At 34.1% G+C, this 18,347-nt stretch overlaps 1 protein-coding gene across 2 annotated transcripts in view; it reads right to left on the reverse strand.

Annotated features, from left to right (window-relative positions):
* Window positions 1-17,902, reverse strand: part of LOC100162489 (mucin-17) — a 70,662-nt gene extending 52,760 nt beyond the window's left edge. For both annotated transcript variants that reach the window (XM_001952387.5, XM_008191792.3), the window contains exon 1: window positions 17,393-17,902. The gene's annotated coding sequence lies outside the window, so the exon portion shown is untranslated. The remainder of the gene's footprint in view (window positions 1-17,392) is intronic.
* Window positions 17,903-18,347: the final 445 nt, after the last annotated feature.

The raw sequence follows: 18,347 nt of genomic DNA on the forward strand, positions 1-18,347 counted from the left end.
CATAATAATAATATTATGTCGACTGACAAGCTTGAAAGGTGTGATGCGCGCCATAATTAGCTGAACGAGACCGCTTCCGGGGTAAACAAATATAATTTGACTCGAGCGTTGTTTCTATTTATCGCTGAAATATCTCTTCAAGATAATCGGTTTTGCCTCGGCAAAAGTGTGGTACACGAAATCTTGACGAATCACATATACCTAGGTATATGCGTTGTTCATAAAATAATATAATCACGGGTTAGGTGTTCGGTGTGAACGGCTTGTTGTGCACTTGTGCCTGCACTTAACCGTTCTGTGTTCGTGAAATCGTGTTCGGACACGTATTTATAGTCATCTCCCTTTTATTTCATTCGTGTCTCGCACTATCGTCAGTTGGTGGCGTCGGCGGCAATAATAATTACGGTAACAGCTCGCGAGTGGCATGCTTACAATGCGTGGTAAGCTTATATTGTGTATATACTTCGGAGATGACTCTGCGACTACAAATGATTGCGAAAAAAAATAGTAAACAATTACCTATATTGTATAGGTACCTGTGTATGGGTAATGATGATAAAAAAAACGTACCTAACAATTATTAAATACGACGCAGAAATCTTAAGATTTTCTTAATTCTCGTTTGATTTTTACTCTCGAAATATGAACGCATCAATATTAAAGAATATTATCAGTGGTGGCACGACCGAGAATTTTAGGGACAAATACCCAGAACAAAATATTGATGGATGTGTAGCCGGGTAGGTGGATGGGTACTAGCTTACCGGGCAGTGGGTGTTGTCAGTTATCACTATTATCACTGAATGACTTTTGGTACAACTAAATCTCAGTATCAGCATTTCGGGGGTAGGTGGGTTGAAAAATCCCACGAATTAAAATTGTTTGCACCGCCATGCTGTATATTATTATAATATTAACATGTTGTATATAGGTACTTGTATTATAATATATTGGTATACACAACGTGCATAATATAAATATAAATGGATATGAAGTGTTCATATAATGTTTGTATATTATAATATATACTGTGTATAATCATAGTTAACTATTGTCAAATTTGATGCAGTGTTCTAAAGATTTTCTTAATAATTAAAATTCTCATTCGATTTTTACTCTCGAAATATAGACGCAAAACGCATCAATATTTTATATTAATATATTATTATCATATTATGTTGTATACTATTGTATTATTAGTGTTGGTACACTTGACGTGTATCTATATAATATTTAATATTATGATGTGTTGACATAATATTTGTATATTAATAGTGTGTATTACTACCTAGCAATTTGCCCATGAACGATGCACAGAACTAGAACGGATACGTTGGCGGTTATGTGATATTCTGAGGGTTTCGACGATAATGTCATTTCTATAGTTAAATTATTACGTCTTATACGCTTTTAAAGTAGTTTAAACTATATCCAGTTGTTTCACTGATGGTCGAATACGCCCCCGTAACGTCATTGATATTACAAGCTTTATGTTAATATAATACGATTGGGATTTTCTGTTTGATAAATAATATAACGAATTTAATTTGATTTCACAAATATACATTGAATAACTTATAAGGAAATCGCGAATGCCATCCCAAACAAGCCCTTAATCTATATAGACATTTTGTATGGTCTCGAAATGTTTTAACTTATTAAATTAGAATAACCAAGTATCCTCTGTTGGTAACCGTATAGAATTTTAAGTTCTTGAACACTCTAAATATTTCGATTTAGGTACCTATATGCTATATACATATTATATACAGGTTTAACGTATTTAAATTTTACTATGGTCAATCGATCGTTTACGTTTTTCAATTATATAAATAATTATTTTTCTCTTGAAATGCTGAAAATAAATACTAGGACATCGAATTAATACATTATATTATTATATATATTATCAAGGAATGTTTTATATACCGCTATAATACAATATATATGTTTCATTCAAAATCTACAATAGCTATTGTGAGTTCGAAATTGAATAGACAACTGCAGTAAAGAAAAAACGAAAACAAAAATAAATAAATAAAACATGGTGATGAAAAAGTAAAATATTATATAAATATGGCACGTATATGTTATACACATTATACGGATTGAAAAATTAAAAACAGCATATACTGCGGAAAAAATCACGAAAGTTGTAATAGCCACACGATATAAGTCTTATAATATGGGTGAGCGTATAAAAATGGAAAATACTTTAACACCAATATTTATATTATATATTAAACACTAAAGAGTTTTTAAAGGGCATATAAAGTTTTAGAAGTGTAGCATTAATGATTTCATCCAACTCTTATGTCGACCGCCGCGATATTATATTTTAAATAGATGTATAAAATATATTTTTTTTAAACATTTATTACATTAAATAAATTACATAATATATCATTACATTACATAAAACGCAAATTATTAAAAATTGGCCATCTTTCAATTTAGCACACACACTGCAACCCCCTTAGCACGGCTCTGGACGAGGGAATTTTTCTACAGTGCGGGAAGGTAAAACAATTTTATTTCGTTATTATTATCTATTATTAAGATGAATTAGGTATAACTCATGTTATATAGGTATACCTCTATAATTCTACCTATATGTATCGTATCGGCAGTATCATTTCGTCTCCCGCCCTGTGTGACGGCGATGCACACAATTTTATTATATTCGCCCGGTCTCTAGACGTGGCGAATAAAATGTATGGTCACTGACCTTGTGCGACGTGTGATATATATATATATATATACGCAAAAAACGTAAGATAAAGAGAGACGACCAGAGAGGGCCTCCGGGACCCCTGGGTTTTCGGTATATATATTATATATTTATATTATTTGAACCGCTCGTCATACGCCTGTACGCACAAGAGAGACACACAAAAAACACTATACATATTATCTACTACTGCCGGATTCTTTTTATCCATCGCCTTCGTCTCAACACACACACTAACACTCGAGCGCGCGCGCGCAGACACGAACAACAATGGTCCAAATAACAACAAATATAATTGCGAGCTGTCTTCTTCATTAAAATTATATCACACGACCATTATCATTCGTATGCGATTTTTTTCTCATTCTATCCCCCCTCCCCCACTCTCTCACACTTCTGTAGAACTCACACATCCGCACATTGTGTTTGCGGTCGTTGTGCGGATTCTAAGACCCCTAGAACTACATCTCGGTTAAAACCCGCAATTCCCATTCGTCGTATGATTGTGTATAATATATAATATAGTTGTGCACAAGTTCGCAACGAAGGAGGGTGCGTACTAGCTGGGGGCTTCAAGTGAAAGATCATTGATTCTGATCGCAAATCGAAAAATGATTTTTTATTATAGATTACGCGTATATTATGATTTTGTCGACACAATGTGTTTAATAATTTAATGAAAAAAATTTAATTTGAATTTATTCTGATTAAAAACGATTTTGACCAGTACTTATAAAAGTAATTTATAATGGTAAATTTATTTCCTGAGCACTGCGTCACTGAAACCGCAAACGCGTTTATCGTTACTTTAATTATTATTACAATAATATATTGTATAAACCTTTATCCAGAGTTGGAGTATATTCGTTCACAACATTGGTGTATATAATGCTAGTGTATACCAATTATTCAATTGTTGAGCAATGTCCTACTGGCTACCTATTAGATACGCGGTTATCGGTCGTGTTGGAAATATCGTTCCAACCTTATAATAATAATAGTAATGGCGAAGTGAATAATATGTGATTATTATAAAATATTGTTCTATGCTATACAGCACACACAATATGAAATCAAAACGTAAGTACAATATAATTATTATTGTGGACAATCTACATGCGCACAATTATAGTCATTATAAATAACAGACAAACGTCTTATATTATATTATATTATAAATTATAATAACATCATAAAATCGACAAAACTTAGCCTTGAATATTATGTTATTTAAGTAGCGCTAATGAGGAGAACTTAAAATAGTATTCCTAACTATGTAGATTTCAGGACCGAAATAAAATATATTATTCGATATTATAACGCCGGAAAATTTTGTATAAATTATGACGTATCGTCACGGTAGCAATCTAAATGCGGGAAACGCGCGAGTTTCTGTGCAACATTTAATATACCTACGTACGATATTCGTAGAAATAAAATTCAAAAATTATTACATAACCGCGTTAAATGAGTATGAATTGGTGTATAGTGTACTACACGTCTACACAGGTTTTGAGGAGTACGACGGAACACATATTTTTGCAAATTATTATATTATGTATACTTGCGCCGAGTAACAACAAAATTAAATAGCTACCAGCCACACTGTAAAGCATTGCAGACGACGGCGGCGTGTATACGAAACCTGTTTATATCATATATCTGTATAGTGTATAATATAGATTCCTTTTGGCAATGGTTAATGATAATGACAATCCAACAACACGCGGCTACTATAATAATAATAATAATATAACGTCCTAAGTTGCATTATTATTGTTATTATTTGTATGTAAATCGAACGCAGACGAACGCTATGTATTATGTAGGTACTCCGTCCTATTAGTGTATACAACTACAACAACTGTCTTAAGGCGATGTACGAAATTATAATAGATATTATAATATTATAAATAATATACTGAAGACCGGTGCTCGTATATTTTATAAGGACGAATATTATGAGTTTCGAAAACACATTAATATGTGCTCAACCCGACGATTAAATCACGAAATATGTACACCAACATTGAGTACCACAATATTATGACGTGCTGTAATTATTTTAAAATGTAACGGCTAACTAAATTCTTAGTTCCTTTAATTCGTTTGTTATTAATAAACTTTACCTACTGGATCGCAACTAGACTTTTGGACATCGAAATCCCTTTAGAACAATTTTTTTGGGACATAAAATTACGAATGTACCTAATAAGTTGTTGTTTGAAAATGATTTTAAAAAAAAAACTTAAAAGACTTCCATAAATAGTAGCAAATTTAAATGTATTATCGTGTTTATTTGTCACATAGGTTGGAATGGCTTGTGTATACACGAAGACGGTTCAATTACCATTTAATATTTTAACGTTGGTCGGAACCGATTTAAAATCCCGTCACATAAATCGAAATCGATTAAAATACAATGTTGTCTTTGCACGGCAAACGCGTGTTACAGTGCAAATTATTGAAAGATTTAAAAGTCTTCGACCAATACATATTTTATGTTGTAAATGTCTATATTATATAATGGGAAAAACATAAGTGAGTCGTGTAGTTGGAAATGTTAACTGCGCCTACACGGTTTAAATAAATAAATGTTGAAAATGTTTAAACCGGTTGTAGTAAATATAACGATTTTTGGCTGAATTTCAATTATCAGACCAGTTTTTTTTTTAGCACGATACGTCTTGCATGCAGTACTCAGGTGTGTACCTATTAGGTGTACTAGATGTAGTTCTAATTTTCGAAGTAGTTTAAATGTTCCTTTTTGACATAAATAGCAGTAGATGGTGATGTAGTATTATATTATTTCATGAATTAAAAAGTGAAAAATAAAACGATACTAATATTACTATAATAGTTATTTAATAAAAGTCAAAGAATAAGGTACATTTATTTTCCAGTTTACCGGCGAAAAAATTTGCAACATTAAAACGTTGATTCACAAAAATGAATTTACAATAATTTGAGAGTATTTTTATTACTTTATTGGTTGAGATAAAACCAGTATCAATGTTTTTTAATAGCACGCGTTCTATATAATATTATTATATTACCTTTGCACGACATGCATCGTAATAATATGTTTTACACTTTTACCGTTACCTATTATAAACTGTAATAAATTGTGTACCTATACAATTTGAAGTTAATTCATCTACTCCTTAACGCGAGGGGATGAAATACTCAAACTAACAATAATGGACTATAATATTGTCGAGAATATTTACAATTTTCATTGTTGATCTTGAAAAATACTGCGAATCTGGTTATAATATTACTATGTACCTGTATAGCTACCGGAAACGAGCTGTATTTTCAATTCTCGTGGGACTTAATGTGTGTTTGAGAGAAAGAGAGAGACGGTAAAAAAGCTAATGTAAAAAAGCGCACATATTATTATTGTAATGTTAAATTTATTTATAATACGGCGGTTTCGTGTAGTTTAATGATAACGACCGACGAAACCGGAGTACGCGTCTCAGACTAACGGGAAAATTCGTCGAGCACCGTCTCGGATTACTACTGGTTTGCAGGCACACGCGCGTAATAAATATTCTTACGACGCCGCCGTCTCCCGCGGTAATTTAGGCCTTCCCGAAATTGCACCTCTTTGCACATGAGTCACATAGCTCGACAAAAATCTCACCATCAGATAGTTTCTATCGATCATAACAAGTCAACAAGATGCACACTATTTTTATGTAAGTTTAAAAGTTATAACAGTTTTCAATCGAAACTTTTAGTGATATTTGAAAAGATTCTCGAACTGAATATATCGACTCGAATGAATGAAACTTGAAATGAAAAACTTTACAATACCTGAAATAAAATTTCAAAGGCGCTCATAAGAGCTGTCCAGTTAGTTAATAGAATAATCATTATTCAATAATGGAAAAATATATTATGAACTTTATGCTGCATTGAATAATATTGAAATAAACTATTATAGTATTTTTTTAATAAATTTCTGCAAGACATTATAATGATCTATTGTATACAGTTGCTTGGTATATGTATTATTTACTATTTACTATTTTTTAGTTTATTGCATATTAAAAAGCTCAAGTTTTGAGTATTTTACCTCCACTCAATATTGGGAATGTAACAGTTAATATCGGTAATATCGATAATTTGAAGGGTGCGTGAGCATAAACAATTGTATAATTTATAGAGATCTTTTCCCGCCCCTATCATAATAATATCAAGCGTTTGAAAAACTACTAAACTGTTTTCGGACGTTTCTATGTATAGCTACTTAAATGTGAGTTCATAAGAACGACCGATATTTTAGTTGGTTTATAATTATATGCATTTAGACTTTTGAAGTTAATTATGCAGTTAATTCATTGCAGTTTATATAGGTCATTAGATACTAATATTCGTTCGTCACCGGATCATTGCATTGATATTCACGGTCTCTAAGTCGTTGTTATTCATTATAATATAATATTATTATATGATATACAATGTAACATAAAGTATCTCAGTTCCCATTTTCCCAGTAAGTATATTATAATAATATGACTACCTACATGTATAAGTTTTATACGCGGGACGGGTCAATCGATATTCTGTAAGCGCATGCTGCAACGGCGATTATATATATTATTATAATGACGTTTTGCACACCGTCATATACATACAATACACCTCTATATAATAAAACATTATACGCACATCATCATAGTCATATATCGTATCCGCCGCACGTCTGGTCGGCGGGCCTCGATGTAGACGTCAACGGGGGCTCCCACAACTATGTATACATATATATATCGTCCGCAGCCGTGTGATCGGATTATTATATTATATAGAGAGACCAATATATAATATATATATATATGAGAATAATATATTATATATCCATTATGTTCCCACATCATCGTGGCAACGGCGGTGGTGACCCACTGACACGACACAATTATTACAATTATGTTAATATAATAATAATAATATATTGTAATCCGCGATCGGTGCCGACGATATACTATTTATTATTATAATATAATATTATACATCCGCGAACCACGCGTGGCACGCGCACACATGTTATTGTATTATATCGTCGATAAAGTTACAGGATGTGGCGAGGACCACGGCAAAGATATCCTAAGACCATTAGGTATAATATACATAGTCCGCGGAGGACCCTTTACGTATACCGCGGTATAATATGATATTCGTCGCGAATAAGACGACATAGCGTGAAGATCGAATCCGCGAAACCTCGATCGGATCGTTTGCGGCAAGGTCGACACGCCGCTGCAGAAGACCGCGGTCTACAATAATTGTATGGGCCGTATGTACTATATAATATTATATTATAAGTCGTCTCTCGGCGGGACGCGCACGCTGACATTTTTTTTTCACGAAATTTTTTCGTCCGCAAATCTTCAATTTGTCCGAGAAACGGGGACGACCACACGCGCGTGCGTGACTTTTTGTTTGAAATGCATCGCACCGCGACCAAATAATATCGTCAAAACTGGTTCACAGACGGCGTGTCCGCGTACATATACATACACTTCGGATGATAATATAGCTATATCCGATTACTGCACCGGCCCAGACGGACGTATGGGTGTCACATCGCCGCGGCTAAGACGTCATCTCGTCCTATAGTAATAACGTTTCGATAATAATATACACTCGTACAATGCAATACAATGCATTATTCGTATTGTTTCCGACAACGTGTATATAATACATGAGCAGCCGCCGCTGCCGCGTGCCCGAGATTTCGTCGATTTCGCCGATATTCGTATACATACAACACGGCCACGTGTAGCATAATATAGGTAATGCCGTAATGGTATATTCTGCAACGTGTTGGTATAAGTGGTTAGTGGCGGTGCAGGTTTCTGCACTAGCACACCGCTCGCGGATAAAGTGTACTATGCTTTTCGATGTATTTAATGTCGAAGTGCAGCACAACCAAAATGCAGCGTGACCAAAATTCGATGCGAAACCAACTATACACACCACTATTATAAATATTATGAACTCTGATTTGATGACGTGAAACGAAACTTGAAATGTTCGTAGGGTTTTGGAGAAACGAGGACGGAAGATCGTATTTTTTCCTAAACGAATCTCGTCGAGAACCGCGGCCAAATATTTTTCCGATCATGCTGCTGCACTGCTGCAGTGCAGTTCAAATTGTTGAAATTGGTTTCCGGTTAGACTGAGGCACGGTAATGATACGATATAATACAATAATATAAATGTTTGTATTTGCGGAATATATTTACGCGTAATTCGCGAGTGTCAGAGCGGTCTTGTCCGAAGACGACGAAGAGTCTGTAGTTGATCGATAACGGTGCACGCGTGTTCCGCGCAGACCGGTTGCTCGCTCGATGACGGCTCATCGTGGAGACAACCAGTTTTTTACTCGTTCGCTTGGTCAGCTATTTTCGCCGTCCGACCGCATATGCACACTCAGTTTTCGCGAAGACACGACTTGAATAATAATTTCACGGGGAAAAAGAAAAACTCGTATACCCGCATTCTGACGGCAGAGATAAACTTATAAATTTTAATATAATATTTTATGTATAAAATATAAATATATTGTAACCGACGAGTAACACGTATTATGTGTAGGTAGCAGGTATGATATTATATTCGTTTTACATAATTTGAATTATCATGTATTGTTATTTTATAACTTATAAACATATTAATATATTATACACCTAGGTATAAACCCTACAGTATAACCTAGGTAAACTTCTAGATCATAATTATTCTTCAAATTTGGTTTAAAAAAATGTTGTCATAAACACATATATATATATACATATTCAAAAAAAATCCTCTAGTTGTCCTAGCAATGAAATATCGGTCGTTCGGGTCGTAATATAATATAACTGTTGAACCAACAAGTGACTTGAACTGTATATAACATACATTTATATAAGATATAAGGCTGAGCTCGATGATACATTTGGCTTCAGTAAATCCTACATACACGTGCGGGCTACTTTTTTTGGAAAATTTGGCAGAATTTGGTGATGTTGGGGTGAAGTACGCTACAAGGCCGTGGAGGTTGCAGATTGTGCTGTACGACATTCAAAACTACACTACGTAATAAAATAATAAATAATAATAATGGCGATGATAACGATAAAACGCCGATAAAAACTTATATTTTCGTGGGATTACGTCAGCTCTACCCGTCCACCGCGGTGTAATGTCATTAATGACTAATAATGGCAGTGTGTAATTATTAATATTTTCGGAGACGAGCATGTACGCGCATATATTATATGTATTTTATTATTACAGGTACTGTTTTAGACGTGAGTCTTATACCCAGGTATATCAAAGTCGTGACCGTACACGCGAAACGAGCGAGGCTGATCGTGTCTCGTCGCGTATTATTCATCCGCTTCCTATAGCATAGATACCGGACGACGATAGTATAGTTACACAGACTGTGCAGTTCATGTGTTCACTGAAGATATATTATAAAATACACGATTGAAAAATTTTAGACGTTTGCAGACTTGCAGTGCAAGTGCGAATATATATATGCGGTGCAGAGCAACGCCGATGACGGTCGAGAAAAAGATAATAATAATAATAATATTACTTATAAAAAATTTATAACAGTTAAGACGAATCGTTATTACTATATTATAATCGTTTACGATGGAATTATTGTATATTATAATATGATGGTCGTGCTCCATTTGAGTCCGGCCAACAGTACCACAATAAATTATTAGGGATATAGTGCAGTCGTGTGTCAATCGTTTGCTCAGAATACAATACTCGTCAATAACTATTTTTTTTAACCAAACTAAAAATATTATATGAAAATAATTAATTAATCCATCGTTTTTATTTATGAAAATATTAATTGAATAATAATATTGGACGTACCTAGTTAAAAATCTGATTTTTTTTAAATATCTATATAACGATTCAAAATTTAAAAAGGTCGTTTTAAGGTTAAAAAAATCTCATCCAAGCCTAGTCCGTTGTTAGTTTATAATATCCGAAAAAACTTCAGTACTCGTATTGATTTAATGGACACTACTCACATAACACTGCTTAATATAATTTATACCTCTAGTCCGCGATTCGACCGACCGGCACAAACGATCGAGGCCCGTGGTACCGATAATAAGCGGAGTATAGTTTAATATCGCTTTCGTGTTTCGGATAGGATATTACATTATATAGGAATAAGAAGAAAAAACTGCATCACGACGAGATCGTAAAAAAAAAATAAAAACGGGAAGAAAAAACACACAGTGCGCATAATAATATACCATGGTCGTGTGTAAATGATATATTTATATATATAATATTGTCATCGTAAAATCATTGCTTGTTTTATGGACAACGAACTCGACGACGCGTTGAGAGTGTCGTATATTACAACAACAACAATAATAATAATAATAATAATATAGTCTCTCGCGTATAATATACTATCCTGTGTATCGTTATCGTCCCTCCTTCCCCGGCCCTGCCCTGTCGAAAACAAATATTATACGCTTTCAAACGCGCCGAACGCTTCTATATAGACAATATATATATATATATACAGTCGATATATGCACACACAAATAATAATATTATAACACCCATCGTGCATGTGCTGCAGGTAATATGCGTTTTTTTTCCTACCGTGTTTGCGTTTCCCTCGCCCTCGAATGGAACGCGGCGGCGGCGGCCGATTATCATTTACCGACACTTGTCATCATCATCATCATCTCACGTTTTCCCGTTCGACTCTGGGACACCGCGGAGAACACCGAATAAAAACGAATGACAGGTTGCCACTTGGCAAAAATTCGAGGCGGGCATTTAAGTACCACAGTTTACAAACCCGTGTGGGGCCTCGCCGTTTTTTCATATTATATAGAAGGTATTATACCTACACATAATTATTTTAAACTGATCGCCCAGACTGAAGATACTGTTTTCTCAAAAAAGAATATAAAAATATCAAGCCGCATGTAGTTACTTCGACTGCTATCATCTGGTTATCATATTTTTTGAATTTTATCACTATAGAACTATATTTAATGTTTTTTTTTTTAATTAACGTATCAATAAATATTAAATTTATTATATGACATAGTCTTAAGAAAATTGTGAGAACAATAGTTATAGTTTATCCATTTTGGAGAGTGCCAAAACTATACATACTTTTTTGGCCCTAAATTATTCTTTGGGGATGAGGGGACAACTACAGGTTAACTAGAATGCTATGTCTGCAATAACGTTTTTAAATAACGTTTTCATAAACGTTTTTCACAAACTCAATCGTATAGGTATATAATAATATGAAGTAATAAATTCAGATGATGAAAAGAGCATTTTCAAGTTATAACTGCAGTTGTTATCCTATATAACTATACACTCCGTATAGGTGGTACGCATTTAAACTGTTTAATGAATGCAAAATGTGAATCACGTCTAACCATCACGTCTATACATTTATGTGGGTATATGAAGCCGGATATTTGCTAAATTATTTGCGCTGCTCGAGTTTTCTTATGTATATTTTGTGTGTGTGTGTGTGTGTGTGTATAGTGACGAGCAATTTGCATCGTAATGTACCGATTCAAATAATGACCGGCAGAAGGCACGCGGAAATTATGATTTTTTTTTTATTCTTTTCACGATAACATAATAATAATAATACGTACACGACGAGTGGATTTTGAAAAGCTGACAGGTCGACGACTATACGGCGGTGGATGTACATATAACACATACCACCTATACCGAAACGATTGTTGTACACGCGCGTTCAATTCTCACGGCGCACAACGCTGCGTAGTCGGTCGTTTACTGCAAAGTTAAGGTCGAGTGTGTATATACATCGGTGAGCCGTATATTATTATACACGTGCAACAATAATATAATATATTATATTCCGGACGGGCGCATAGGGATTCGAAAATCGAAAGCCCCCTTTTCGCGGTCATTAGCGAGATTTCAGGACAACAAAATAATAGTACCCGGCGGACAAATCAATTTTGAACCCATTCTACTAAAACGGGGATGTATATTGACGACCTTTAACCGCGCACGAGCGCACCAAAGGTCACGGATGGGGGACCGCAGTTCGCCAATCTATATATAGGTATACCCTGCTGCGCTGTGCAAAGGGCGATCACCATTAATCATCGACTCGAGGGGACACGCTATACCGTGAACGTATCGTCGTACGACCAACGATTCCCCAGTCGGGGGGTGTGAGCGACTGCCGGATTATCGAACGAAACGGAAAATTAACAAGATTTCCGTTCAAATCGTGGGACACAATGACGTGTGGTTTTTTTTCGTATCCATGTGCTATTAATTATAATATATATTATTGCCTATTATTATATATTATATCGCAGTTGTATATTATAATGGCAGAATTTCGAGGCTTGAGATCGACGCCACTTGTTGCGATTCGTAATCAACAGCGGTGAAATGGAACTAGGACTGCATAATTGGGAGTACAATTAAATATTCCTATAATATGTATTATACCTATTGTATTTGACTGTTGAGAGGTTCGGATAACAATCAATAATTATTACTCTTGATAGCGATTTAAAGACAATATTAATTATAACTGTGGATATAATCCGTGGAATTTGTCAAGGGAACCTGCAGGTCCTATATAAAGTTATTTCGGGGGTCGCAGAGTTACAAGCTTTATGTCAATCACGTATAGAACAAGAAAATCTATAGTCTCAACACGTTGTAGTCGTGTAGTTTTTCTCCGACAAAACATAGCCATGCTGCAGATATTGTACACAATCGACCGACCATACGATGCGATTCAGCCACATAGCGTAATTATTTGAAGGATATTTCTGAATTAATTTTACGACAAGTAGTGTTAATTAAAAGGTAAATAATTTCTAGAAGTTTTATGACCACGTCGTATAATTTTAATAATAATATCTTCTTAAAATAACGATTGTACCGTGAGATAATCATCCGTTATAAAATAAGTAGCATGACCTGTAATTATCATCACCATAGGTATTATAGTACAAACCAGTCTTCTCGACGTGTCACTTAATTTATGTTATAGAATAATAACGTAGGTGCCTACACGGCTATTATAATACACGTCGACTACTCTTATTGTTCCCTTCAAAGTTAAATAATAAACTAAACGATACGATATAGCGATAACATTATTATTATGTCCAATCAGCTCGTCTGCCTGCCGACAACTATAATACGCACATCGTAAACAGTAATATAAGCTCATCGGCTTGCGTTTGGAATGTTTGGTCTATGCAAATATAATATGATGCTGTCCGTCGTGATTTTTATTTGTCATTTCTGAATAATATATTTTAGTTTAAACCTATGACCGTCACAACTTATAATATTATAGACAGTGACCTACTGAAGAAGGATATTATGTTATTATATCGCGGGGCATCGACTCATTAACCGAGTTTGGACTGCTGATCCCCGACCATGCGTCACCCGAGATTTTTGGGCTACTGGAAAATGAGAGGGACGCGATCAATATAATTGATTAGATGAGAAAAAAACATGTTTGTAGTGTGCTGCAAGTGTCGGTGGAATGTCGACCAAATATAACGGAAGATTATATTAAGTGCTTCGGAAAATATGTATGAGAACTGGTTTTGAACACCGGATACTTAATACAAACTCGTCTCACCTTGGCCGCTATTTATAAAATATTATGTACCATTTCCCTTCCCCCCCAAGACGTATTATTTGCATTCGACCAAAAGTGTGAACGCTTTTGAGACCTGATAGAACACGCGTATTATTATGGCCCAGGGCTGTCGACTTTATTACGTCTCCTGTGCGATCTTTGGCGCGCGCGCGCGTGTGTGTGTAGGTGTGTGTGTGTCTAATGTTATATTGTCACTTAACAAATTATCACGCCATGTGAATTTTAATTTTTTTTTTTTTAATTTACCCATAAATCGATGGATTCTATAAACTATTAAAGTTTCCACGCACGCGTACGTTGCACTGCAGCTACAATTGCAGTCGTCGTTCATTTTAGAGGTTCAAAGCCGAATCTTTATACAACTTATACAATCCCTAGGACGTCGTATAATATATAGAGCAATCCGCGTGGTTGGTCTATAATACTACGTTATAATGAACCGTTAAATTTATCAAATATTTGTGCAACTCGGTATACCTACGTAAAAATTGTTTATTTTGTGTTTTAGTATATATTTTTATTTATTTTTATGAGACATTCGTCATTCGTGTCAAGGTACATATTATTATACTTATTCTATATTGTGGAAATAATCACAATAACGTGGTCGGTAGAATACAATAGTTAGTAAAACGCAATATTATTTAATTCGAAGATAATTACTATCGTCTTCATCAATGATAAGAAAAACTTATGATGCTACATAAAAAAAAAATTGGTTTTATGCGTTTTTTTTCATGTGATACCATCTCATTTTGACTATATAGTGGACATCATGTGGGCTTGGATCTAAAACTGATGTAGAACCATACTTAAGCCTTCTGTCTATAATAATTAAAGTAAAAGTAGCTAGGTAAAGTTTATTTCTGCCGTATTCTTAATTATTAATTATTATTGAAATGTTTATTTTTATATCGTGATAAGACATGAAACTTTTTCTCAATATTTTAATGACGTATAATTATTTTAACGATATTTAATTTTTTTACAACAGTAGTCATATAATTAATATATTGATATATGGTTAGATAAGTTATAGATTTAGATAGGATTAATCGTAAAAATGAACCTGCATAATATTATATTAATTATTCATTGACCTATAACTTTGAACAAAGTCAACAAAATTATGAAATATTGTAGATCTTACTATATTTTAATTTTAATATTTATATGCCTACATGTTCTTATAATTCACAATTTAAATAAATGTGTAAGATACTAAGATGTATTAACTAGGTATGTTATCATATTATATTAAGCCAATATGAGTAACAGTTAAAACAAAATATCAATTCGTTGTATAGCTATTCTATGAAAATATATTATACATTTTACTTTTAAGGCTATGACTTTAATGTAGTAAATAACCTTAAAAATACATTTAAAATATCAAAAATTGCACTATAAATCCAGAAAATTCACTAAAATACATTGAAAAATGCATTAAAAAATCAAAATATATAATTTATAAAAAAAAACTATTTATATTTTGAATTATTTTTGTTTGCTTACAAAACTTTTTGAGATGAAAATGAAAAATGGTTCATAAGATTTTTGCAAAAAGTCTGGATCAACGGAAGTCTTTAAAGAAATATCGAAAAAAGTATTAGAAAATTAAAAATTGAATTCATTAGTAGAATCTAATTCATATTTTGTGTTAAGAAAGATATATTTTACAATAAACTAAAAATAACGAATTTTTGTATACTTTCGACGATGTTATATAGGCTTTATAACATAATATCTATTCTAAGTAAAATTGTGAATTTTTTTTTTTTTTTGAACATAGGTATATTATGAATAATTGTAATACCACATCCATTCATATTTTAAGATTTAAAATTTTTTATGTTAATCAATTTGTTATAAAAGCCATTTACAGTTTATAGGTCCTTTATATGCATTTTTTATTTTCTGCACATTATACATACATGAAAAAATATTTAATATTATGTAAAGAAGAACTTAGTTATAATCTTCATCGCAGTTGAAAATAGGTAATCATATCGTTTGCAAAATAAAATAATCCGAACACGTAGGTATTTAAGTTTCTCTATATACACATAATTAACATGACAGGGTTTTTAGTGATTGTTGATTCTATTTGGGTTTAAAAGTTACTCATTAATAGACATTTATTATTTTATTTACGACACATTTGAGAAGTTCCTTTACGTATACCTACATTTTTGTTTGTTTTTTTCCAAATAAACGTATTTATTATTTTTATTAGGTATGATTTTTGAAAATTAAATCTGTCAAACGGTATATATTGTTCAAAAAGTATTCTAATGCTGCGTAACGTTTTTACATCTATTTACACGATTCGATATGCATACACGTATTTTATAAACATTCTCTCGGAGGCATTTTTTCGATTATATAGTTGATGAATTAAGGCTTACAAATACAGATACTGGAATCTGTTTAATAACTAAAACCAATGGAATTTAATACATTTTTTTATAATATGTTACACCCTTAATATAACAAGTTTAAGTAACTAGAGTATAACTCCTTCTAAAAAAAAAAAAAAAAATGGAAAATAAGACGATAGATTTTTTTGTTGAGCAGAACTTTCCAACTCGTAAATTGTTAATGCATTCGTTGATAAATTACAGATAATATCAGTACACCAGAAAAACATATACCTAATAATATATTCAATTAAACGTTATTTAGGTACTTAGATTGTCAATGTGAATACCTTGTTATTAATTGATTTTTCAAATAAATATTTTTTATAAGAATAAGTCTTATCCTATGAACAATTAATAATTGTTTCTCTGCGTTGGGGTAAAACAGCATATCTTATAATAAATTTCATTTAATTTAATGTTTTATGCATAGAATTTTTTTTTCGAGAAAACTTTCGCCTAAAATAGCTGGATAGGTTTTATTTTAATATATAAACAGTATAGGTAAGCGGGAACTTAATGTAACTAAAAAAAAAAAAATTGTTTACTGACCTTCCACAAAACGATTTTTCTCAGCCGTTTCCGATTTTCCGGCGATTGCAACGTATGCAATATAATTGATGTCTCTAGTGTACAATATATGATGGTCTGCGACGGTCAATTATGCCGCATCCCAAACCGTACAGCGAATGAGTTCCGCCAATGGACGGCGGCCGCTTGGGTGGCAGCGACAATAATATTGTACAGTTTGTTGCGATATTTTGTTATCGAAACGACGACCACAACAACAATAATAATAATAGTAACAGCAATTATCTGGTCGCGAAAAATAACAATATATTATAATAATATAATATAATATTAAATATTATAGAATAACACCGCGACGACGAAAATAGTAATATAATATTATTATTATTATTGTTACGATCGTGTGTGCGTACGGCGCGCGTGTTGGGACCACAGTGATCAGCCGGCAGCAAGCGGCGGCGTTACGGGACAACGAACCGACGACCACTGACGGTGACGACGAGACCACTACGACGACGACGACGAAGAAGACGGCGATGATGATGATGGGCACCGCCGCCGCCGTGGAGCAGTTCTTCGTGCGTCGCCTCTTCCCCTACCGCCACGGTGGCGGACGTGTACGCGCGCACCGCCCGGCGCGCCCGCGGTGGGGGAAACGTCGCGCGCCCCGTGAGAGAGACACTTTCCGCCGACGGTCTTCTGTCTGAAGTACTCAAGTTCAAGATCGGCGGCGGTGGTGGCGGCGTCGGCGTCGGCGGTGAACGCGCGTTGTCCGTCTTTCGGTGGGTCGGTGGACGGACGTGCGGTGGCGGTAGCGATAGTAGCAAACGGGTGGCCGTCGGGGCTTGCGCAATATCGTATGCTCGCGGCGCGGCAGCGGCAGAACGAGAGGTGCCGTTTTTTGACGCTCCTCCCCCCCACACGCAAGCACGACCCCTCACCATCACGCGCTCTCTTGTCTGCTTGGCGGTACACG

This window comes from Acyrthosiphon pisum, chromosome A1, assembly GCF_005508785.2.
Source record: "Acyrthosiphon pisum isolate AL4f chromosome A1, pea_aphid_22Mar2018_4r6ur, whole genome shotgun sequence".
NCBI classification, from domain to species: Eukaryota; Metazoa; Arthropoda; class Insecta; order Hemiptera; family Aphididae; genus Acyrthosiphon; species Acyrthosiphon pisum.